We start from the raw sequence: 26,030 nt of genomic DNA on the forward strand, positions 1-26,030 counted from the left end.
AGCAGACTGTGTGGATTTTGGTAGAAGTGGAAGAAAATTAAAAGGATGTCCGAACCCAACACTGTATCTGTACTGATAAGAGAGCAACAAAGATGAAGTCAATGCATATGTCCCCCACTGAGAGCTGGTGTGTGGGGACCTCACCTGTCACAGCAATGTGCACTGAAGCCATGCACACCAAGCTGACTGCTGAAGCCTGGTTATTCAGTATCTCTGACTCTGAAATTTGTGCCACTGCTGTACACTTCAGAGTCAAGCTGTAAAACAAGAACTTTCTTCTCTTCTCACTTTCTTTTTTTCCTCTGGAATCATTCCTTTTTTTTTCTTTTACTTTTCAAATCAAGGAAAAAAAAAATTAATTCTGGCATACATCTGGGAGTAAAATAATTGTATAAAGTCACTGGCAAACAATCTTTGCCCAAACACGCATGCAGAAAGTGAGTTCTCACAATTATGGTTAATGCAAAATGAAGTCAGATTATAGAGGCCTCCAGCATGATTTCTAGCATGATAATGATGAGAAGATTAGGCTTATCACAGACAAAGCCTGTGTGCTGAGATTTTTAGTAATTCAAAAACAGCCGCCCTGCTACAATGCACTTACACTACTTATCTGCTGCACAGTGTTCACAAACGCTGTAGCTTTGCAAAGGGAGGCAAATGAGGGATTTTCTGCACTATTTTATACCCCAAAACTGCAATAGTGCAGGCATCATCTGCAGCACGTGGAGCAGTTCTGTGGGCTCAGCTGGGAAGCTCCATGTGCCTTGAGGTGCACAGGTGCTGCTCATTACCTGGGTGCTCAAGCAGTTTGGTTTTTGGTGGGTTTTTGTGTTTTGGCTTTTTGGTTTTGTGGTTTTTTTTTTTAATTTTGGAGTGAGGCCTTATCTGAACCTCCTACAGCTCTGTGCATCTGCCATGGGAAGGCTGGGAAGTCTCGGAGAGGCTGGTGTGAGCCTGGAGCAAGGCTCGCCCCCTCTTTCGTTTAGTGAGGAACTCCAGAGCAAAACCCAGAGCTGTGATACCCTGGTGGAACGTGAAGTCGGCAGAAACTGTTTAAGTGCTGGGCATGGCATGGATCCAAAATTCCTTACACGTCCATATTCCCACTCCATATGGCACTGGTTTGTGATGGGGACTGTCTCAGAAGAAATGAGTCTGAGTGTGGTTTCCTACACTCTGATGAGTCCTGCCAGAGTGCTGGTCAGGTCATGACAGCTCTGTTTTAGCTCTTTGTCATTGCTTTTCTTTTGCAGCTCCATCAGGACCCTTGACCACATAATACCAAGTTTCTCAGCTCTGATCGTCGTGTTTGAAAATTTGTGTCCCTTTGCCTTGATCCCAGTGAGGGTCTGTCTCGGCTGGCAGAGAAAATCCTGTGTTCTGGATAATCCAAATTACACAAGACAGCAGGACACGAAGAAATACAGCCTCTGAGTAGCCATCATGTGAATGAGCCCAGCTGGAAGGGAGCCAGGCTGCAGGAAGGGCAGTGCTGAGTCAGGCTGAGGGGTCACCTAGACTGCATCCTGTCTCTGACCAGCCTGTAGCCAGTGCTCAGCAAAAGAGCACAGGAGCAGGACAAGTACAGAGACATTTCCTCCACTTCATCCTTCCAGCTTCTGGCAGTCTGGAGTTTAGGGACTTCCTGATCTAGAGCTGTATCCTCATCTCTGCAGTCTAGGGGCCTTTGACTTTTCTCTCAAGAATTTTCTAATTGTATTTGGAACCCATTTATACCTTTAACCTTGACGACATCCTATGGCAATGGGTGTCACAAAGTGCTTATGCATTGGGTGTGTTTGCTTTAATCCTGGCACTTAATAATGTAAAGTCTCTCCTTACAGTATGGGAGACACATTTTTTATCCCATTCCCCAGGCCATTCCTGATTTCACACACCGCTCTCATCTGCTGTCCCAGTGGTCTCTTCACTAGCTGAGCAATCCCAGCCCATGTGATGCTTCTTTATTTTGAAGACTTTCCATAGCTTTGATCAGCCCTGTTGATCTCCTGTGAACATTTCTGGCCCTGCTCTGTTTTTCCTGGGCACAGTGAGCAGCCCTGCCTGCAGGGGTACACACCATCCATGTACACAGCAGCACAGGGATGAGAACAGCTGTCTTTTTTTTTTTTTTTCTCTCTGTTTCTTTCCTAGTAGTTCCTGATGCTCAGTTTTGCTTTCTGAGTGCTGCTAGACTCTGAGTTATGTACTTACAAGACTATCCACACTGATTGCAGTGTTTTTCCTGAGGAAGTAACTAATGTAATGTCCATTACTATATAGACATTATTAGGCTGTGGTTTTTGCCCTGTAAGAGTCAGTTTGCATTTGTTATCAAGAAACTTTTATTTGCTATTTCATCTTTTGCTAATGTTAGATCACAGTCACTGGTAGAGCAGGATTTTCTGTGAATCTTCACAACCAGCATTTGCTGTTTAACTTTTCAAAGTCAGCCTTCACTTTTTAGCAACTGGGCAAGATTAATACAGGGATAATACTTATGGTCTTATCCTTAAGGGAAGTACTGGATAAAACCCACCAAGCTTTGGGGTTTGTGCCTATAGGATGCTCTTCACAGGACCAAAGGTGTTTTGGACACCTCAGAAGTAGAGATGACACCAGCACCTCATTTCTTGAATTACAAACACAATCCTTGCCTCATCCTGCTCCAGGGAATAGAGTTGAAATGCCTGATTAGTGAGCTGGGTGTAATGCAGATGCTTTGGGGCTATTCCAGGCACTGGAATTAATCCGGGCTGTGGGGTACACCAATGGGCCCCAAGCTGTGCAGATTGCAGATTGGATTCCACTTTGAGATTAAGTGATTGATTTTCTTTATGAAGCTTTAAATATCTCAGGATGCTTCTGTTTCGAAGGCACGACTCTTCTGAATCTGGTCTTTGACAATGGCAAAAAATGTGTATTTGTGACCTTGAATCCCTCAGATCACTTGTTGGTTGTCTCATTCCATGTGCTGGGATCTTCTTTCCTCTATACAATTTGACTCTGTAAATGCTAGGGGTGCTGTGGAGGAGCCATTGAGCTACTGCTGCCTTGGGAAGCAGGGAAAGAGTGGAGCTGGGGATGATTTTTGAGGCTTACACTTGATCATAATTGGCTGTTGCAGGGTGGGAAGAAGAAGCTGGCTTTCCCTGTGACAGATGCTGGGGAGGCAGAGCCAGGATAGGTCATCTCCGATGGGAGCTCACGGTAGGAAATAAATAAGGGGAAAGTGAGAGTGAAAGACACATTGTATAAGATGTGCAACTGGCAAGGTGCCATCATAAATATTCATTGAGTATGTTAATTAGCAACTATTGCTGTTACTCATTAACTAATTTATTCAACAAATAGCATTCAGGCCACTCTAGAACACTGCATACTGTTACTGCTAAAAGGGGTATCAGTTTCCCTGGCTGTCACCTGGAGACACTGATACTCCCTCATCTTTGCAAGTACTTTGATATGTGGAGATGAAAAATGCTGCAGGGGGCCAGTGGAGCACAGTGTGTAACTTATGGAGTAGAAGTCCAGCCCCATTCCCAGCAACCTGCTAAGAGATTTTTAATTCATTAATTCAACCTCACCTGGAGAAGAATGGCAAGTCCACAACAAGACTTCTGTTTGGACAACAGCAATAGTGTGTACGTAGGAGAGAGTCTGCAAAGAAATGGATGGGCTCCTCTGTGAATTGATTATTTTTTAAAAGAGAGGAATTAAAGGTGTCTTAAAGAGTCAGCTTTGGTTGTTTCCACCAAATACTGTAAGTCCTGCCTGGCAAAACTACCGCTGGCAGCAAAGAATTGCAGGAAGAGGTTGGTGTTACTGAGTGGCTGGATGATAAAACAGAAATGGAATTTAGTGTTGGAAAGTGCAAAGTAATGCACTGCAGAGAAAAACAATCTGAATATTACATAGGTAATGAGGGCTTCTAATATACCAATTACCAATCAGGAAAGGAAAACTGGGGTCACTGGGGACAGTACTATGAGATTATCACACCACCAGTGAGTGCTCAGTAGTGATCAGGAAGGCAAATGGGATGTTGGTAATTACAGGAAAGAGAATACAGGGAAAAAATAATATATTATTAAGCCATTACTCCAGTCCAAGTACATTCAAATAGCCTGGTCCCCCCATCTCAAAAGCTCAGAGCAGAACTATATTACATCTGTAACTGTGACAGAATATGGTGTGATATTTATGGAGAAATAACTTCTATGCAAAGACTGAACAAGTAGAAAGGAATCTACCTTATGGGAAAAAAAAAAAGTGATGATGAAAGGCAACATCTGAGAAAAAATGTTTTCCATCCCAAATGGCACAGAAAAGGTAAATAAAGACAGCTGTTCTTACAACAGAAGAACTGAGACACATGCAAAGAAATGATCAAGCAGCAAACTCAAATAAGAAGGAATACTGCTTCATACCACATCTAATGGGTTGGTGGAACTCCTTGCCCAGGGTGTTATGGGGGCCAAGAATATAACTGGCTCCAGAAAAGGAACAGAAACATTCATGATGAAAAATTCCTTAAGAGTCTACTAAGGAGGGAAGGGAGTTGTTGGTTGCCACAAGCTGTGAGGAGGCCATGCCCACAGGAGGATTACTGCTTCATGCCCTGCTTTAGATTCTACAAACCTGGTGCAGGTCAGAGAGAAGTTCCTGGGGTACCTGGACTCATGGGCGGCCTTGTGTAAGGGTTTTTGTGTCAATGCTCTGCAGTGAGGACTGAGGTCCCTTTGAGATCCCTTCCACATCATTTTCACTAATTGGACTTTGGAGAAGAGCTAGAGGATGAAGAATCCTGATCTATCAGTCTAGCTATCTGCATACCTACCTATCTATGCACCCAGATAATATGTTCAATGGCTTAAGCTTCATGGTGTAACTTACAGTACCTAAGACAAATACACCTTCACAAGCAGCTGAGACACCAGTGGTGTGCTGTAATACCCAGCAGAAGTGGATTGCACCACAATACTACCACTCACTCAGGTAAAGTAGTGAGCTGGTCCTTGTGGGCTGCTTCCACAGCATGGGTTTTGCAGCAAGAGACTCAGGCAGCAGCACTTGTAAATTCAGGTGTGGCAGTAGCATCCCCAGGTACTGGGCTCTGTCTGTACTAGAAGAATTTTAGAGCATCCTGACAGGAATTTCATAGAATCCTAGAACCATAGAGTGGTTTGGGTTGGGAGGAACCTTAAAGATCATCTCATTCCACCCCCCTTGCCATGAGCAGGAACACCTTCCACCAGACCGGGTTGCTCAGAACCCCATCCAGCCTGGCCTTCAACACTCCCAGGGATGGGGCAGCCACAACTTCTCAGGGCATTTGCCCATTCTAACTCTGCTCTCAGGCACAGCACTTAGACCAGTCCAGAGTCCATTTCCAGTAAGTGGTTGCCATGTGAACAGCTTTAACCAGGCAGTCCAGGCAGAGGCACTGCCTTTTCCAACTGGCTGCAGTGCCCAGGAGTGCTGCTGCCCATGTTTAATTTAGTGTACATGTAGCTTCTGCGCCTGGATCCAATTACAAGATTAGGTCCATAAGGACAGGAGAGATGAATTTGTGAATCAAAGCAGTGCAAATTTATTTCCTATGAAGGGCAACATTTTCATGTGAGGCCAAAGGTAGACCAGCTCCTCAAAGAAAACCTCAGTGATTCTTATCTCAGCTGTAAGGAATGTGTGCATTTTGGAACTATATCATGAATGATAGTAGGATGCTGAGCTGGAAAGTAAAGAAGCTGGAACAGAGGTTCGAGGACTCTGAACCTCAAGAAGGAATGGCCTCGAGGAAAATCCAAACCAAAAGAAGAAGAAAAAAAAAAGGAAATAAAGGAGCAAATGAAAACATAGCTGACATTTATGCAGTACCTGAGACAATGACCTCCTAGTAGAACTTCTTAGAACTGGTGTATTTTAAATGAAATGAAAAGTGAAGTAGCAATTAACTAAAAAGGCAATCCAAGTCCAGCCCCTACAACAAGTTGCAATACGTAGAGAAATATGTATGAAATTCTTTGATGGGGGTTTAAAGTGTGAGATAAAAGTGGTGTTGAGAAAACAGTATTCTCTTTCTCCTATCTGGTCCATCACCACCAGTGACTGTAGGTCATGGTCATGGTGACTGCCTAGCATTTGGTACTGCTGCTTTTTAGGGTGGTTGAGACTGAAGAAAAAAAATGTAGATGCACACTGTTCCCAAAGTGTTGGATGCATTTTATTAAAGCATGAAAAATATCAGTGAGCTGACATTACTCACGCTTAAGCCGACAAAAAGCTCTGCAAAAAAGTTAATAAATAGCTGGCCCAGTCCCTTCAGTAGCAGCTTGTGATGACACAGACTTCGTGAGGAGTGTGGAGCTGCTCTTCCTAATCTGTGCCATGCTCAAACTTTGGACCAGGGTACATCCACACCAAGATTTATGTACAGAACCACCACATTCCCTGGAGTGGGAGCAATGGGATGGATCTGGCACGCCAATTCATGTGGCAAAGGAGTCCCTGTGTGATGGGGAAGAGCCAGGAGATGTGGGAGGACTCTACAGCATGGGAGTAGGAGTGGAGGGGCAGGAGCTGGGCCAGCAATGCTCAGGCTTTGCCCTAAGAGATTCTTGTGGATCCACTTCAGGAAAGCTCTCCCTTGCTTTCCTATTTTAATGTGCTCACAGAGTTTTCTCACATCATACAGGCTCTTTATTACTATTATTATTATTGCCAATATTTTCCAAGTTTATTTTTAATTTGGTGCAATGGCTCATACCCAGAAGGGCTCTTTTTAATAAGATGAGGAAACTTTTCTCTTTGGATAAAGTCTTCATAGGAGAGGAAGATTTTAAAGCAGCCCAGGGAGGGAGGGGGAAAAAAAAGGCAATTGTTTTCTTTAAGGAAAGAGAAACATGTATCTACGAATCAAAAAGATTTTTGCAGCCTACGCTTAAAAACCCTGGAGAGTCCCTTGAAGGGAGGATATCACCTCAGGGAGAGTCCATCCTCCCTCCTTCCAACCCCACCACGTGCTGCTGTGGGTGCAAATGAAGTTTACCCTTGTGTTGGAATAGCTGCAAGCCCTGGCTCCAAACCCAGCCAGACTCTCTCCCCTCCTGTGGGAAGCTGGACAGAGCAGTGCACACAGGCTGGGGACCACATGCCTCCTTCTGCTCCCCAGCAGACATGGGGATGTGCTGGGGCTCCAGTCTTTTCTAGATCAGCTTTGGGAGGCTGTCTGGGGACAGACCCACTTGGCCCATCCAGCCTGACATCCCTCAGGAGCACCAACTGCAGGCAGTGTCTTCACTAAGGTCCAGAAGGAAATAGCTGAGCAGTGTGGGATCACAATTACTCCTCCTCCCTTGGGAATTCAAGGCATTCTTTTGGATGAACCCAGGCCAAAAAATTCTGTAACTGTGTTTGCAGCAGAGGTGAGGGAACAGTCCTGAGGGAAATGTATTTCAAATACTGGCAAATACTGTAATTTCTAGGTGATGTCTAACTCTATTGCAAATCCTTTGTCTACTTACCAAAATAAAGAGTATTCTTTAGTAGCTGGTTATAGAAAGCAGACCAAAAAAAAAAAGCTGATTTTTCATTCGGAGCAAAGACAGTGCTGTGGGTGTTTTGTCTAGTGCCATGCATAAAGACTTTTTAATGTCCCCCAAGGAACATCTCTTTAAAGCAGCCTGTCAGCTTTACACTTTAATCCATTAGGCTACAAAATACAGACAAATGAACAGAAAAATACCTATCTTTAAGCTACTGTTGCTTAATCTGCTTCAGTATTTACATATTTAGCAGCAGACAAATAATGGGCTTGCTCATTAGCAAGAGTTTGTTTTGTGCCACTTTTATTTTCTTTGCAGCTTTGTTGGAACCTGATCACCCGACCAACAATACACTGGGGGAGCTAATGTCATTTCATATGATTTAGCTGCAAGGCACATCTTGGATTTCCAAATGCTTGCATGCATTGTTCCATTCACAGTATATGTTGTCCCACTCCCTTTTGAATAAGGACAAATATTTTTACATATGCAGGTCATCAGCCAGCTCAGGCCCATTCTGTTTTGACTGGGTGCTGAAGGACTGCACTCAGAAACCAGTCACATGGATTCCCGCTCCTGCCTCATTGTCCACACTTCCTGACAATCAGTCAGTTGTCCTTCTTGGCTTTTTTTGCCTGGAGCAGCTGAGTAAAGCCACATGCTCTCTGGATAATCAAACAGCTGATCCTCGGGGCGTGCGCTGCCAATCGTGACTCAGTAGATATGGAGACAGTCGCTAGCTGCCCTTATGATTTGCTCCTCGTGGCTCCTCAATAGGCAATAGCACAAAGGGATGAGGACAGACATTCAGGTCACATGCACAACCAAAACCACGGCATGGCAAAGCTTATCTTTGTTTTTAAGCCTCCAGCCAGGCCTTTATTTGCTGCACCTGGATGTCACATCCTTGAATACAGTAGTTCTGTACCTACCCATTGCACCCACAGATCCAGCTCTTCCCCATCCTCTCTTTCAAATACTTTTCTTTGCAGAGGAAACTTGCTGGGGATCCATTGCCCAGTCTAAGGACAGAGCACATGCACAGAGACCCCATTCTTCCCTTTAATGAGATGCCATCTCCATTTAACTACTTTCTGGCAGAATTTTCAAGCGTTGCAGATCTCACATTCCAATTACATCAGTCGGTATTTTGCTCCTTGGCAAAGGCCACCGGCTTCAGCAGCTTGCTGCATTCACCACCAGTAGCAGTGATTACCTACAAAACAGGGCCACAGGCCTAAATAAGCAAGTTACACGCAAGGAGCCAGATCCTTGGCCCAGCTGGGGCCGCTTTGCCCAGCTCCGGCAGCACAAAGCTGTCACCAAGCCAGTCCAAACAGCTGTTGGAGGATTCCCTTGGCGCAAAAGAATTCCTGAATGGCAAAGAGCCACTAAAGCAACTCCTACACAATCTCACTCACTGGTCCCCAGAAATCCCTGACAGCTGGGACGGCACAATGGGGCCAGAAGCACCTGTTACCATTCAGAGCGGCCTAAAGGCTGCTCTATAGGGCAATGAATGGCAAAAGGAGCACCCTGGATCTTTGGGAGCCCTTTTGGGAGCACACAGAGACAGGCCTTCATCACCTCGCCGCCACAGCCGGAGGTGCACCGTGGGAATGTTTGCTGGAGGCAGTGCCACGGCAGAGTCAGGAACTCAAGGCACTGCGTGTGTGGCTGTGCTTTCTGACCTTTGTGTGTGTGGAGATGTGGAGAGAGGGAAGAAGGAAGACTGGAGGCCTGCATGGGGAAGGATCCTGGAAGCAGAGCCAGGTTTTTCAGCCCTCTCAGTATGGGCCCACTGGACCCACCTCAGATGTGAGCCTCCTTCTGGAAATTTGTAGCCATCTATTATGAAAGCAAATATTGTAGCTCAGCACCTTATTTAATTTGGCATTTCAGGTCAAACCCAGCGTTTTCTCTCAACCAAGAATTCCAGAACCTTCTCCTTGATCTTGCTTGATCTCACACTCAGTTCACCCTTGCTAATTCCTGTTGTCACTGGCCCCCAAGTGTCACCGTGCCCCCAGCTCATCTCTTAGACCAATACAACCTTCTCTTATTTAGTGTTTATCTGCCACAGTGTTCCTCCTGGCCACAGATTCATGGAATGGTTTGAGTTGGAAAATCATCTAGTCCCAACCCCACTGCCATGGGCAGGGATGTTGTTTACCAGGTTGCTATTCACTAGATCACTGATGCTCTTAGATATTCTGTTCTACTCAGGTTTTGGGTCTGATGTCTGAATTTCACTAATCCTTTGGCACATGGGAACTGACGAGTCCCTTAGAAACACAGAGCTATCCCAGGAGAGGATGCTTCTTTCTGAAAATGACCATAAAATTCTGTGTTGTGTGTCCTGTGTTTCTAGAGAAGTCAGAAAGCAGAATGAAGCCCCAAATTATGCTCAAGTTCAGGGGCTAAAGTTTAGGCCAATTTTTCTTTTTTTTTACCCAGGACCAATTTGTATCTGAATTTCTAAAATCTATATAAATGGTGAATAGTGAAAAAACAAAGAAAGCAGTTGTTATTTTTATTTTATTATACACAGACACACCAAATTCCAAATAAATAAATAAAATATATCCAGCTCTGTTAATAATGCTTTCCTAGTGCTTATCCTGGGATTCTTCCCAGCCCTAGACAGATTTCACTCAAGTGACAGTATCAGCATCAAGATTTCATGCAGCATCTGAATGGAGCATTGTCTCTGTGCTGTGCTCTTAACACGCTCTTGCTCTTATTAATTGGGTACTTAATAAGAATTTGTGAGGAATCCACCTTTCATATACTGCCAATGTGAAAGGGATTAATATAGAAGAGATCTAACAAAGGAAACAAAGACAAGCCCTGACCCAGAGACCTCCTAATCAAGGATTTAGACAGTACACAACAGGTGAATACCCTGGTAGGATAAATGGAGACAGGAAGGAGGAATGGAAGACAAGTGCATTTGCCTAAGCTAATAATCACAGTGATCTCAAGAGTCACAGGTGGTCACTAGCTGAACCCATGACTCAACAGCCAAAAAAGTTTAGTCCAAAAGCTCACAAGATGAATGAGCTCTATGTGAGCACAATTCAAAGCATTTAAAAGCTACTGGAAAGGCTCCCATTAATGAGGCCCGAGGAGCTGAAATATTTACCTCTTGGCTTTAATCATTATTGGATGCAAAATTTGTGGATGCAATAAAGACAGTGGTTTTATGGCATGTTCTAATCCCTCGGTAACTGTTCTCAGCAAATACCTCTGTGTTCCTGAGGTGATGAATTATCTGTCTCTTTCCCTCTGAACCACACAGGCTAATGCCTTTCGGGACTCCCCTTTTAGTAGCAGTCCCTCCTGACACCAGCAAGCCACAGGCACCAGCTACCTTTCATCTTAAGTGATATCTGTTCCTGCTCTATTAACAGATTTCAAAGCAACACTTTTCAACCTCTACCCGTTTTTGAAGATTGGAACTTTCTGACATTCAGTGGTGTCCTTAAAAACTTGCCTAACCCTTCCAAGCACAGTAGGTGGTCCAGAGAAAAGCCATTCCTACTCCTGAAAAATTTTGACATTCCTAGCTATTCATTGGAAATGTGTAGATTTTTGCCTTTTCCAAAGGCAAAGCAAGCTTAGCATTTTAGTTCATCAAGTCAATGATTTTCCATTGCAGCTCAGAACAATGCAGGTGAGATCAGGTAAGCATGCAATGAGGGAGAGATTAAAATTGCTGTATGTTGGTGATGAAAGACTACTCATTCATACAAGGATATATCACCAAGCATCTTTGGTTTGTACAGGTTATATATATTCCCTCAATATATGCCAGATGAGCATTTCTGCCACAGAGTAAAATTCTGAGAACAAAGCCTTCAACAGTTTTGTGTAATACTTTACTAGATGTAGCAAAAGTTACCCACAGAAATAGCCAAATTCAAAGCCAGTGGGAACAGACTCTCAGCTCGTCTGTGCTGCAGTGTCACTGGTGTAGCCACATCAGGCAGTGCATAGAGACACCCCTTCCTCAGAGAGGTTTTTACATACAAAACCCTTTGCTTTACTGTTCTGGGATGACACATTTGCCCCTGGGCTGCGGGCGGAGGTGAAACAAGTCACACTGCCAAAAGCGCAGTTCCCCTGATATGAGCTACATTCACAGAAAGGCATTTTGCTGGTGGAGAATACTGTTAAAGCTGTATTGGCAGAGTAGAGGGATGTGGACCTGATCCGAGAGAAGCTGGCAGGTTTGCACACTGTGTATTATTCCTTTCCAACCTTCTCTTCTGAATAAAAAATGGTGCGGAGTCTAATTTCCTCTCTGAATAAAACATGAATATAGATAAGACAAAGTAAGGACCCAAAGACCACAGCAGCATACTTTCTTGTTCTCCTTACTATTCAACATCATGGCAGCTCACATATAGAGCAGCTCTAGAAACCATCTGTCATTGAGCAGTTCTTTATTCAAATGAAATCAACTGTGAAGTAATCATGGTTCTCATTTTTATTATCTCTCCTTACAGTGAACTTGATTAAAATCCAGCGCACGGTATGCAAACAGGCTGTTGTAAATTTGTACTCTGACAAAAGGGGAAAGTAAGTGATCTGCCCACATGCCTAGAACTTTGTCATTATACATGGGGACAAAAAAAGGAAGGGGCATACTGGGTTGCATAAACAAGTTTGTCCGAACACAAACTGTCCTAGCCCTATACAAAGGCCACGTCTGCTGCATGACACCATCAGAGGGGCCGAGGAGAAGCTAATTTTACTAGCACATATAAAAGGCTGGGACATGTTCTGAATAAACCAGATAGCCTGGCTTCAGCAGCACGTGCTTTAAAGTCTTTTGCCCAGGAGGATGATCTGAGCTTCTGAGGAATGAACTCAAAACAGACGTGATTCTCCTTTCACTTCTGGCGGTGTAAATGGGGAGTGATTCCATTGTATGGCTGGTATGAATGAGACTGGGAAAGAGTCCCAATCAGTCAATCATTCCCTGCTTTGTCTATTCATTAAACCCCTCTTCTCCTCTGCACAGATGGCCAATGTACTATTGTACTCTAAGGACTGGCCAAGTTAAAAAAACAACACAAAGGAATATGCCTGACAAGTCAGCAATAAATGTTTGGTTTTTTTTTTTAAAAAAGGGGGTATATTAGCCTGTTGTACAGATAAGGCTTAACCTGTGCATGTACACATATGTGTAAGTTGATACAGATCCATATACATGTAGATATGCAGAACCTCTATAACATGCATGCACACACTGTGAGTGTATGTGTATATACACCTCACCCCAACGCCCACAGATTTCCCAGCACAAAGCAAAAGGTGTGATTTTTTAAAATCATAGTAGCTGCTGCTGTGTTAACAAACCTTTCTTTGTGCTTTGGAAGTGGCACGGCCAGAGAGTGAGGCTGCAAGAGACATTAATTCAGTACAGCAGCCTTTTGCAGCCCCCTAAAAGCAGGAGCGTGTCCAGGAGTGCAGCCACAAAGCATGGAGGCTGTGCCCCAGCTCCTGGGAATGCCAGCTGAGGCAGCAAGCACTGGGCTGGGAAGGCAGAGGATGGAGCAGAAGGATGAGGGGAAGGGCAGGCAGGGGATGCCATGTCACCCCTGCTACACTCCTGAGGGATAACCAGAGAAGAGATGGTGCCATTCAGCAGACCCCAGCACATCTTTAGAACCAGTGAGTCAGAGTCTGTGGAAGATTGGATGTTTAGGTCAGCTCTCCTTAGCCCTAGAGTGCTCAAGTATGAAATCTCCGTACCTTCTTCTAGCAAAACCACCTGGGATTAAGACATACACGGGTCTCAGTTCCCTCCAGGGTCTAAGGAATTATAGGAAGGATGCCTTTCCCACATGCCCTTAAGAGATACTACAAAATTAAATCCCTACTAAGATCTTAGAGCTCTGGTTAGTCACAGGGACCCACAACAAATTTGGTGGCTGTAACATTCACACGGTGCACACTTGTATTTGCCAAAGTGTTTTATGGGGTTTCCATCATAGCACACTGCTGAAAGGGTGATCCAAGTCATCCTGAGTGCCATGGGCTGAGCAAATGCATCCACCACCTGTACCCAGCCAGTGGCTTCTCATTAGCTGGCATGCAGAGATTAATCAGCAAACTTCTTCACAGCTTGAGTCATGCCAAAGGTGGCCACAAACCCGTGTGGGGATGGACTAATAGAAAGCAGACCAGGAGGCACTGGCTGTGCAGGAGGCACTGGCCACACTGCTTTAAAAAAATCAGAGGGATCTGATATTTTTAAAGCACTGTCTGGGACACAACTTGCTTGTCATAAGAAATACCAGAGTTTGTTGCTCAAGTAAATCTCTCCAGTTGGTGTTTTGTGTTGAGCCTTATTCAAGTCAGCTTTGGCACCATCCAGGAACAGATTCTCTGTCTGTAATGCCCTCAACTCATTTAATTTGCCATTGCCAGGACTGAGGGGTCTGTGTCTAGGACATGAACAATCTTCCTAGCCTGGGTGTTCCCTGCCTTGGCACCCAAGGACTGATAGTCACAAGCTAGGCACAAGTCACGTGTCAGTTGAGATGCTGCTTCTCATCCCATACTGAAGAGACATGTTCTTAAAGAATTGGAGTCTGTGGAGTGGTCAAAAAGGTGTCCTCCATCAGCTGTTTCTTTGCAGGAAATGTGCTGAAGCTGGTGCATCACTGGAACATGTAGTAGACGAACACAGGGTACAGGGTGGTTTGTGCTGCTGACTCTGCTCCCCTCAGGCAGGACACCTGGCACCGGTGTCACTGCCTAAATCATGACATATAGAGAACTTCAGAGAACTTCCATCCTCCCTACAGGGCCTTTGATACCCTGCAGACATAATTCACTGAGAATGGATTTCGTAGCCTTATACTCAGAGAAATATCAGGCCTGATAAGACAGGACAGCTTTGTGTAAACTAATGAGTTTTTAAGTCATTTTGGTCTGAAAATTGGAATTATTCTCAGTGAAAAAATAAGCATACGGAGCATTTCTTACATATAACAGGATGTTCATGGTAGCCCTGGTATATATCATTGTTTCCTGTGCAAAAAATATGTTGCTATATTTCTTCAGTGAAGGAAATTATGCCAATAAGGAGAAAATAAGGGAAAATCTGAGAGAGCACAGGGCACTTCTGAGAATACAGAGTGTAGCTGCAAGAACAAAATGCCTGTTTTGTCTGTGATAGGTAGGAACTCAAATATGCATCGCCCTAGAAATAAAGGGTTTTACCCAGGCAATAAACAGAAGATGATTACTTTGGAGCTGCATATAAACGCTGAAATTCCTTGGCAATGATTTCATACCTTTTCCTGAGGCACACTCTGCTGGTACGTAAAGCCTGTATCTTCCCATGTCCCACAGGGATTTATGTTTTTGTTACTCACTCGAGGTGGGACTGTGGGCAGGGTCAAGCAATCCACCTAGAGGTGAAAATGTGGGAGCAGCCCTCCCTCCAGCTTCTTCTCTGGGGGTTTCATTCGCTGCGTTTTTAATAATGAAAACCAAACCAAAACAAGAACGCAGCATCTGATGTGTTTAGAAAACACAGGGCCCCGCTTAGATGAAAGCAAACTGTGCTCCCTCATCAGGTGTATGGAAGTCTGCACCCTCCTGTATTTATCTGCTCCCTGCTAACCTCAATTCACCTTCATGGCATCCAGGGAATCTTTGCTACAGGGCTCAGGTATCAAAGTCTTCAGCTTCTGAGCGTCCCATCGCACCGTGCTTCATCAGATTAGGGCGTTGCACATCCTTCCATTGATCCGCTGGGCTTTGGATGTGGGTGCTTTGTGCCTTTTCCAACCAGCACATCTCGACTTCTCTCAGAATGCCTGCCTTATTTTGGACATATGTAGCCCACCCCTCATATAATCTTGGATTCTTTAAAAATACCAACACTGGGAAATGAGGCCCAAGAGGCCCCCCAGGAACCTGTTGAGATAACTTCACCCTCAGCTGATCCACATAGAATGAGAGCAGCAAAAGTGAGGTGCTGAGCTGCATGGAACAAGGGGAAAGAAAGCTTTGGGGTTCTCCTCAAACTCTAAACAAATAATTTATTCTGCTGCTGAATGGCAGGGACTTTTTCACAAATAATCTAGAGGGTAATCTAAGGGCAAAACTATGGGAGGTTTTGGATCTGTCTGAACGGCAAACCCGCCCTGACTGGGTCAGACAGCCCTCTTAATTCAGGTTACACACAGCTGCCACACAGCACTGGGGAGATGTCTTCATGTTGAACAGTTGAGGAAATAAGACATCTTTAATGAAACAAGATATAAAGCCTGGCTTCTTTCATTAAGTATATATAATCTGGATACATTTATTACTTGTGTAAAAGAGTGACTCACAGGGCTGACATGAGGCAAGTGCATCTCTCAGGAGCTCTTTGAAGGCCATCACTGATAGCAAAGAAGTTCTTAGTTCTGACCTGAAATGTCCTCTGCTGTCCCAGACAAGAGATTCTCTTCCCCAGACAACATCATTTCCAGTGAACTGAGCTGTAGTTTTGTAGTCTGTGTAAACTGGAGTATCCCAGGGAAATGAAAATTAAAATTACTTTTGAAAGTAAATTAAAAATCCAACTTGCAGAATTTCTCTTTACATTGTGTTTTATTTCAAAGCAAACTCAAATTTCCTTTTTTGTCAAACTGTACATGTCCTTAATGCACATTTTAAATCTCACATTCTTCATTTTCTCAAGTAATTATATGCAAAGATTCACCATCTCTCCATAGTTTAGCACTGCAATAATTATGATTATTTACAAGATCAACTGAAGATGACCTGACATGAAAAAAAGCAGACCTGAAAAAGTCTTACCCTACCTTATCTTTGTTTTCCCACCGTTATCAGCTGGATTTATAAAGAGATGCTATCTCACCTTCCAAACAACTGCCTTGTTTATGTCGTTAGATCTTCATTACTTTAGTAACTCTCACATCTTGTCTTCACCCTCGGAAAGAGAGACATTGCTCTGCTGCTGGCTACAGGTTCCGTGCTAAAGCATTCTCACTAACCCACTTTGTGTCACTCTGGCTGCACAGGGAGCCAATTTGAGCAGCTTTAGAGAGAATCACAGAACATCTTAGAGTGGCAGGGACCTCTCAGTGTCACCTGGTCACACGCCCACTCATAGCACAGCCAACTTCAAAGCCAAATGCAACTTCAAAGCCAGATCAGGTTGCTCAGGGTCATACCTGGCTGAGACTGGAGTGCCTCCAAGGATGGAGACTCCACAACAGTCACTCTCTGAAGCATTCATTGCTCTCTTGATGCTGTGGGGTACCTGAGTGCACCCCACCATGCAGCTATTCAGCACTGAGCTAGCAGGAGTTTGTGTGCTGGGCAACACAGTGCTGGTCCTTGGTCCTTCAGAGGATTTGCATTCCTTCATGTTCCTCATGAAAAAACAGTTGCCCTCAGTGCTGGAGCGACTAGTTAGGACAATGTGAATTGCTGCTACTTTCATCTTCATCTTTCTTCCTCTTAGTTTCAGAAAATATTTCCTGCCAGTTTGTCTGAGCATTTATCCTATTTTGATATTCTTTTTACCCAGGAAAAAGAAAAAAGAACCCCCCCAAATTCCAATAAAACCTCAAACACTGGAGCTATAATTAAAAAAAATAAAAACTTATAAACTTCAAAATGAACCTGAGGCAAAATCATAGAGCAAAAAACCCGTGTGCTTAATCCAAAAAACTGTTTGCCTGCCTTTGCTTGCCTCCAATTTTACCTGATCTTCATTGACCTAAAAAAAGTTTTCAGTTATTTTGCTGCCTTGCTGCACAGTTGAATTTTGAGCATTATCTGTGGTCTTGTGGACTCAGCTTTTTTGACTCATCTGCAGTGGCTTGGTTTTGGTTTGAGACATCACTGGGACATTCATAACTTCTGGACACTGTGGAATCAACTGAGTGGATAAGAAGCAGAAATAGAGGAAGTGATCAGAAGATGCTCTGCAGTCAGTTTTGGCCAGGGGAAGAAGTTTAGCCATGATTTATAGGGGGAAAAGTGTGCAGGGTGTGTCCTGTTCTAGAAGACTATTAAAGCAAATCCATATTTGTAAATGGAAGTAATCAGATACATATAAAAGAGCACAGTTTGCTCTTTCTAACATTAATGCCACTAATAGTAAAATGAAAGCATATGTGTTGTTGTTGATGCTTGCCAGTATTTCAGTGTATTGATTTAGGACTGTACATATATTTCAGTGATAAGAAATCCAAAAAGTCTACATCGAGTCAGTTTAAGAAATCTTCTAACATTTTTGATAGATCATTGATTTCACCTAAATTAATTTGTATTTTGCTGCAACAATTTCTCTGCTAAAACCTTCCAGATTTTAAGACAACCGCCCATATTTTCAAATGGAGCACTGACATTTTCCACTGAACATTGTGTTAAAAGCAATTTCTTTTCCACTTTTGTTAAGCATTTCCAGCAATATATCGCCAGTTTTCTGCTGACTTTGCGAGAACCAAAGGCCATTTGAAGGGATCTGGATAAAAGTCTAATACACTTGCAATTGCTCTACTCCCTCTCAGCTGTCCTAATTCCTGTAGTCCAGATTTCTGGCCCTTCCTGATGAGTTGAATGTAACATGACTCATCTCCTTCTTGACCTACCCAGCTGTTCTTATTTCATTTCCCTTCACTAGGTCAGAGACAATCAGATCATTTATTTCAACATTTCCAAGATGAAGGGAAAATAACATTTTAAAAGGACAACATATGATGACCAACCAATTACATAGTCTCATTCATGTATTTGTTACCCTGGATTTTGTGTAGGACTTGGTTGTTTGATGTTGATTGATAATATTTGTAGGTATTTGGATACCAGAATATCAGAATAAGCATGACATGTCTTGCTGATTTGTAAGGTCAAGGAAAAATTCCTCTCTATAGCAATACACCAGAGCTCAGTGTAATACAGGGACTTTTCATTTTCCTTTGAAAGACTGATTAGCAGCCACATCTAAAAACAAGTAACTGGCCCTAGTGAGCTAAAGGTCTAGGTTTGTGTTGCAGTTTCTGTATATATCACTACAGAAATATCAATATAGCTTAAGGCCAGCCATTCAGGTTTCTATCTGCCTGCAGATTCTTGTCATGTTCTCTTTTTGCCAGGTCTCTCAGAGGAATTTGTTATGGTAGGCATCAGCCTTGTCTTGGGTGAAACATCATGAAGCAAAGATAACAGGATGGGAGAGTTAAGCTGGGCAGGAAAGAAGAATTAATGAGGGGAATGGAAACAAACTGGAAAGAGGAGATTATTTCTTTCAATAGGTTGGCCAAGGCAGGCAACTTTTTTTTTTCTGTTTTTCTATGGCTCGATGTCAAAAACTCCATTATCTATGAGCAAACAGGAGAAGAAACAATTTGCAAAACATGAGCACCTCATCTTTATGTGTCTGGCATAGACCTTCCTGACTTTTTTTTCCTCATCTATATTATTTTCCTCTACAATAAAGAAAAAACAACCTAATGAAAGAGAAGTAGACCAGGACAGCAAGGTCAGTGTGTTGCATCCACCAGCCCTTCCTTTGAAAGTAGAAACTTCTGCTTACTTCTGGCACTCAAGAAAAACCTATAAAAAAGAAAAGACCTTGCTCGTATGTGAGGCTGAGTAGGAGGCCAACTCTTGCTTGCCTTACTCTCATGAACAAGCCAGCTGAACTTGCATATTTGGTGTGAACTTAAAGCGAGTGAAGCTCTGGAATGTACTCCTGATTTGCAAAGGGAAGTCAATCCCCAAAAGGAACTTCACTTGGATCCAGGTGCCCCTCGTGTGTAAATACAGATGCAAAGTGGTGGTAAGCAAGTCTCTTCTATTGTGTAAATGAGCGAGTTCTAAGGTGGGGATTTAAGGGGAACTTTGTCCTGCAAGGGATAAAAGTGAGGGAGCTCTTCAGTACAGAAAAGGAGCCAAGGGAAGAATGTGCAGCTAATCCAGACGAAAAACCTACAGGCAGTCTTTAAAAACATGTCAGTACAACTGCCTGGGAGGTTTCCAAATGGGTGCCACATCTTGAACATCTTTCACAGCTTTATATCTGCCTTCGGTATGGAAATGAGAGAAGGGAAATGCTGATAGGAGGGCTGAGAGGAATAAGTGAGGTTATTTGAAATGCAGTTGTTGTTCTCTGGTGTTCATTCCCTCCTCCCCTTAAGCCCCCCACAACAGTTTCTCATTTTTACAGAGATGAATCTGCCCTGCCAATTGTCTGGCCCCGAAGGGCAGGGCTAGTGACGGGTTTGCAGCCCTAGATCTCTTTTGAGATGGGAGTTCTCAGCATCAAGGTCAAAAGCAGGGGTCATGATCCCTCGCCTGCCTGTCTTTCACACTGCTCCTGGCTACATGTACTTCTTTTTAGACATGGCAGATGGTGAAATACTAAAAGTACAAAGGATTACCCAAACCTATTCAATAGCTGAACTATTTGTGTATTATTGTTATTTTGGAGCGGGGGCAGCCTCGGGACACCCTCACTGTGTCTTTCACTTTAAGCTGCCCTTAGACATGTGAGTTTGGAAGGCTAATGGGAAAAATAGTGTTCTTGGCTGTGTTTCAAAAAGCACCCCCCAAATGCCTTTTCTGCAAATTTTCACATAAAATCTATGACTGTTCATCACATCGGCAATAATACTGCTAATTTGAAATGAGCTGTGGCTGTCCAGAACATTACTTATAATTTAGCAACCCGTGTTTCCTTTAGGCCAAAATTCTAAAATCTGAATGAGGCCCTAAAACTTTACTGGAGACTAAAATTTTAGTGGAGTTCTTCACAAACTAGAATTGTTCAAAATATTCTGCACAGCTTTGCTGTTGTGCATCATGTGTGAGCAGAGGAGATTAGAAAGTGGAAGAAGGCTGCCTGCCTCGTTCTGTTAGAATGCTGATAATTTTTTTCTATGTTTTAGCATTTCTCAGTGATAGCCAAACATAGAGTTTGTTGCTGAATTCTGACTCTGAGAACACAAGAGTTTTTTTTGAATCAAACCAGAAAATGCCTTTACTAATTTCATGCATTTTCTAGAAGCCTTTAACAATTACTGCAGGAGACAGACTGAGCTGCTGCTGTGTTGATATCAGTTGTGATGGAGAATGGTTCTGGGACTCCTAAATCTTTCCAAACCACTCACAAGTGTCAACATACTCTCAATTTCCTTCAGAATTGCCAAAGCTGGGATGGAAGTGTGTGCATGAGAAGGCCACATTCATCCTATCTTTGAAAGAAAAGGAAAAGATGGGGGAAAGGATTTGTGGTGTTTCAGCCGTGCTGCTCACAGGCTGTCATGCCTTCAGGTGGAAAAGGACATGCTGTGGTGTCACTGTCACCAGAAAAATGAGAGCAGTGTCTCAGCAGCCACGTGAGGAGGAAGCCACTGCTCACAGGTGTTTGGTGGAAGTCTCAGAGCTGCCAGCATTGCTGGAGCTCAGCACTGTTCTGTTGTCTGGCTGACAAAGACACACAGTTGGCAGCTGATGTAAAGGGAGGGAACACTTGGAAAACCCAGAGCCAAACCTGGTTCTCACAGACATCAGGGCAGATCTGACATGGTTCCACTGCTGAGTGAAAGTTTGACAGTGTTGATAGCTCTTTGGGCCCTGTTAGCAATCACACAGAGCAAGAATGTACCTTGAGCAATATCCAGCACCTAAACACAGGCAAATCTGAGAGAATTTTGCTTCTTTTTTTTCTGCCACATGAAGAGAAAGCTTCTGACTAGCATGAAATGACAGTAACACCAGCCAAGTGAAAGGAGTCAATCTGGGGGGCAATGGAAGTGTCACCAGGAGTATATTGTTTTGTGGATAATTATTCCATGGTACAGACCACACAAAAGGCTCTGGGGTGCCTTCAGCTGTCAAATTATGTTTGCTGTTAGCAGAAAACCGCAGCAAATCTAAGACCATAATTTTGTGCTTGTGTGGCATTGTGAAAGCTCTCACCTGAGCAATCAAAAATTTCCTCCTGAATACCCACAGCATTATGCAATGCAGGCAACTTTTAGCATGCAAAGCCAGGCATATTCAGCTGAATGCTGTGGTGTTCCACCTTAGGGGCATAAACAGGGCTTGTTCTGTCAATCCCAACACAAGATACTGAACATCCCATCCTACAACCTCTTGGGATTTTTGCCTCCATCATACAGAACATGACAGAGCTGAATCCCCTCAGACCAGTGTTTTTCAAAGCACAGTCTTATCCATGTGCACAGTCTAAGCTGCATTTACTGAATGCAAGTCATGTATCCACACACAATTTCTAGAACCACAATCAGGCCCAATGTATTTAAATAACCCTGGCTTTAACTTAAAGGTCAAAGGAAAAATGAGTAATGAACTAATTCTTAAACAATGCAAAATTGAGAAATGTTTCTGGTGTGCAATGTATGTGGCTGTTATCCTCCTTGTGCCACTAGAGTTCATAAATACAATGTAAAGGAAATGTCCTTTCATCTAATATTAACAATCAGAATCTGAAAAAAAGACCATTGACCTTAACATGAACAGAATTCAAATGAGTAATAATTTCCTCCAATTTTAAAAAAGCTTTCAATAAATTTATTGTTTTTAGTTTTCATAGGGCTTGGCTGGTGTGCTGGGAACACTGCTATTTGCTTATCAAGCTTCTGCCCATATATATTCCAAATTAATGAGAAGCTCTCTAGCCTGGTGCTAGCTGTGATAGGGCTGTGCTCATACATGCTCTGTTGAAGGGTAGGTGGAATATTCTGTATTTTCTCATGCACTATATTTCATTGCGGATTTTTTCTGTGTGGGTGAGGGGGGAAGTGGGTTACAAAATTAGGACTTTATTTTAGTTGCAGTGTAATTGCTTCAGCCTCCTTTAGATGTTTTGAATAACTTGAGAAATAACAATGCACAAAAGCACAGGAAGCAATATGAGAAGCAAGCCCTTACCCAGCCTAGTTAAAACTCTGGCCACAGTTTACAAAGTTGGGTGCACAACATTAAGCACCAATACTTGCACTTGGTTCCCAAGAGATGCTCCCTCCACACCCACAGGCCCCACTGCCTTGGTTCTGGCATCAAACTCTTGGGGATGCCCCCAGAGCACTGAACTCATAGAAAGAAGTGTTCCACAGGGTTGGTTTCTGCCACACCTGTCTGGCACGTGCTCATGGACTGATGTGTCTGGGTCTGGCCACTGCTGCTGCCCAGGTGTCCCCTGGCAGCACCTACAATCTGGACTGGTCCTACAGGTGAGCAGGAGATGCCCATGTAAACAATTGCAACCTAGCTCATGACCTGCCTCAGGCAAAACAACATCAGAGCTTTCCTCATCCTGAGAGGGAAGCAGGGCCTCTAATTTATCCCTTTCCTTCGAGGAAATGATTTCAAGGGCAGAAATTGTATATCCGTGGGCACAAAACAAATCTCCCTCTTGTTCTTTCCGGGGCTGTGGGCAAGTCACTGCCTATCCCAGGGACAGGGTTTTGTTCTGGTTTAACCTCACTAATTGACTCACTGGTGTGCTGTGGAGAGGCTTTGCATAACTGATAAATTTGGGTTATTTTAATGAAATTGCTGCATTACTGAATGTTATGTTTGAGCTTGTTGCAGCCTGGAAGTATCCTTGAGATATTTCCACTCTTCCCGTCCATACCGTGGCAAAATGCTTTGCAGCAAGGAAAAGAGGCTCTCATTCCAGGCTCTGCTTGAATGCCAGAGATTCAGAGGATGAATCCGGCCTGGCATCTGAAATTCTGCAGTCTGAAGAGAAAGGGAGAATACTCAGATGGGGATGTTCTCGCTTTAAGAAAATGTAAAAGGGGAGAAGAAATCGGGGCAGAAGAGAGAAACAGAAGGGTAAGCTTTTACAGCAAAGGAGCTGTTCTCACAGCAGAGGATCAGAGAAACTGGCTGCACAGAATGGAGAAACTGATCCATGATCCATGGGAAAAGCCAGCAGCTGCAGTGAGGACCATCTTGGGACACTGATCAAAACCTACAGAAGTCTCAAGGGTGATGAACTTCAGCTTGGAGCTCCATCCTGCTCTCCACTTCACCTCAATCTTCGTAGTTCTTGCACTGGCTGAGGATGAAGGATCACTGCTTTTAGCACACTTTGTAAAGTCTGGAGGAACTTTGTCACTTCCCTGAAGGAATAAGTTGAAACCCACAGAACCTGCAAGGCTGGAGGTAGGGAAGTGTTTGCTCAAGCAGCTGGATATCTGTGGGGCTGCCCACACAAGGGACAGGACAGCTGAACTGCAATGCCCCATTTCTAGGATGGAGTTAATTACCAAAAAAACACGGGCTAAAGGAATAGCTTGGGAACGATCAGGTCACTTGAATTGAACAGTTTGTGGAATAAACACAAATAAAAATAAAAACCTCCACCAAACCAGCAGCCTCTTTCACGGGGAGCCCACGAGAGTTTTATGACCCTTGCTCTAACTGTGATGGACTCGGTGCTTTTCTGCCCGTGACTGTGACACGCAGGGCAGCCTGAGCAAGGGCTGGGTTCCACTCGTGAGAACCGCCAGGCTGAGCCCTGCTGTGTTTATTTGGGCTGTAGCGGCACCTAAAGGCAGCCGAGAGCCCGAGCCAGCCTGTGACAGGCACCAGCGTCTGCCTGAAGGTAAAATCCCTTGCCTCTAGATTAAGTAGATGAAGGATAAAATACTGTTGTGGGGACAAGTGGTTGAGCTCAGCAAGCTGACCCCTGGGAAGTGGAAATGTGTGTTTATTTACTTCAGTAATTAGGGATTTTCCTGCCTTGCACCTTTTGCACTCATACTCCTTTCAAAGCTGGCCATGGCTACCAGGTTCCTTTGGTTTGTTTTGCACACTATAAATCAGGTGCTACTTGGGAACTGACAGAAAAGAATAATTTTCCTGTGGTGAAATGATTAATTGGGTGATCCAACCTTCCAGAGGATGCACCAGGCCAGCATCTCCTCTGGGTGATTCGAAAATGCCAACAAACCAGCTAATATTTACTGCATAGATTGCAATGAGGTTGGAAAGTGAGCTCATTTCTGACCTATGAGAAACATCCAGCTGGACAATAAAATGTTTCCTCACCACCTTCTGTTGCTGTCACCCGTTCTTTCCATGAGAGACATGTGAGCTGGGACTAGTTCTGATGTACTCAATGCAGTTCCCCAAAGCCCAGTTGAATGGCTCTGATTAGCACCAGCCAAATATCTGGGCCACAGACTTTCAGGGGAGCCTTCTTGTCTCAGAGCTATTGTTAATGTTTCCTGTTTATTGCAGTTCAGCACAAAGCCTTGCAGCCTGTCCACAAAGCAAAACAGTCAGAGGAGCTGAAACACTCTTTAGTAAAGGTCTCCTGCCAGCTTTTGTATGTTTCTCATATCAAAGACAAGAACTGAAACCTCTGCAATGTGCCCACTGCCAGTGTCCCCTCCTTCCAGGTATTTAAGTATTAGTTTGAGCACTTCACAGAGGGATTTTGGAGTAACCATATCTTTCTGGACAGGCTTTTTTACCATGCAGAAGATTAGATGTGGGGACTTTAAAATTTCACTTGCTGAAAGCAGATCTAGGATAGTGAGTTGGTAATTTTTCAATACACTATACAAAGAAATCCAGAGGGCCTGAGGTTTCCCAAAGGGCAGAACCACAGCCAGAGGCAGAGTCAGGCACAAACTTGGAGAAGAGAAAGAACAGGTAAAGCCAGAGGAGTGAGAAGGACAGAGCAGGGAACAGGGCTCTGATGGACAATCAGACTTAATCATACTTGAATTAGTGATGTGTCAGGCTCCACACAGGGAACACTTCCTTCCTCCCCCATGCTGCTATTAGTGAGACATTTCCAAAGGTACAGAGTGCCTGGTGCCCATGATTACTCAGCAGGAACTACCATTAAAATTGCCTTTTAACCGCACTGAATGTCATTTTGGCCTGACAAGAAACACAATCTAAGACCTGGTTCCAGTTTATGGCGAGAATTGCTCTTGCTCATGGGCCGAAATCAAATTGAACTGGTGCTCAAGGCAGAAAATGGAGGGGAAAACCATTGTTAGGGCTAGACAGTGCAGTGGTGCTGACAGTGATGGGTTTATAAGCCATGTCATGAACTGCACCACAGTTCCCCTCAGTCTCTTGGCACAGCTGTAGAATATGCTGATTTTTGAGCTGTGGGAATTGAGGAAGGTGCACAGAGGTGTGAATTACCTGGCCAGAGTGTATCTCCAGCCCCAACACTGGACCTGTGATGTGGACGTGGGTAGAAAGTACACAGACTGAACAAAATGCAACACAAATCTCTTAGATGGGGAGCTACACAAAGAAGGGAGCAGAGCCTGCCTGTTCACTCAGCCTTCTAATCCAGGAGCTAGGCATGGCTTATGAAAATGGCAGGGAAAGGCTCTGAACAAATGAAAAGAGGCACACTACAGATGGTGTAGATGAGCTGTAGAACTTCTTGCTGTGGGGTGTTGTTGATGGAAAAGCCTTAAATGGAGG

Source organism: Pyrgilauda ruficollis, unplaced genomic scaffold (assembly GCF_017590135.1).
Source record: "Pyrgilauda ruficollis isolate IOZ18807 unplaced genomic scaffold, ASM1759013v1 scaffold38, whole genome shotgun sequence".
Lineage (NCBI taxonomy): Eukaryota > Metazoa > Chordata > Aves > Passeriformes > Passeridae > Pyrgilauda > Pyrgilauda ruficollis.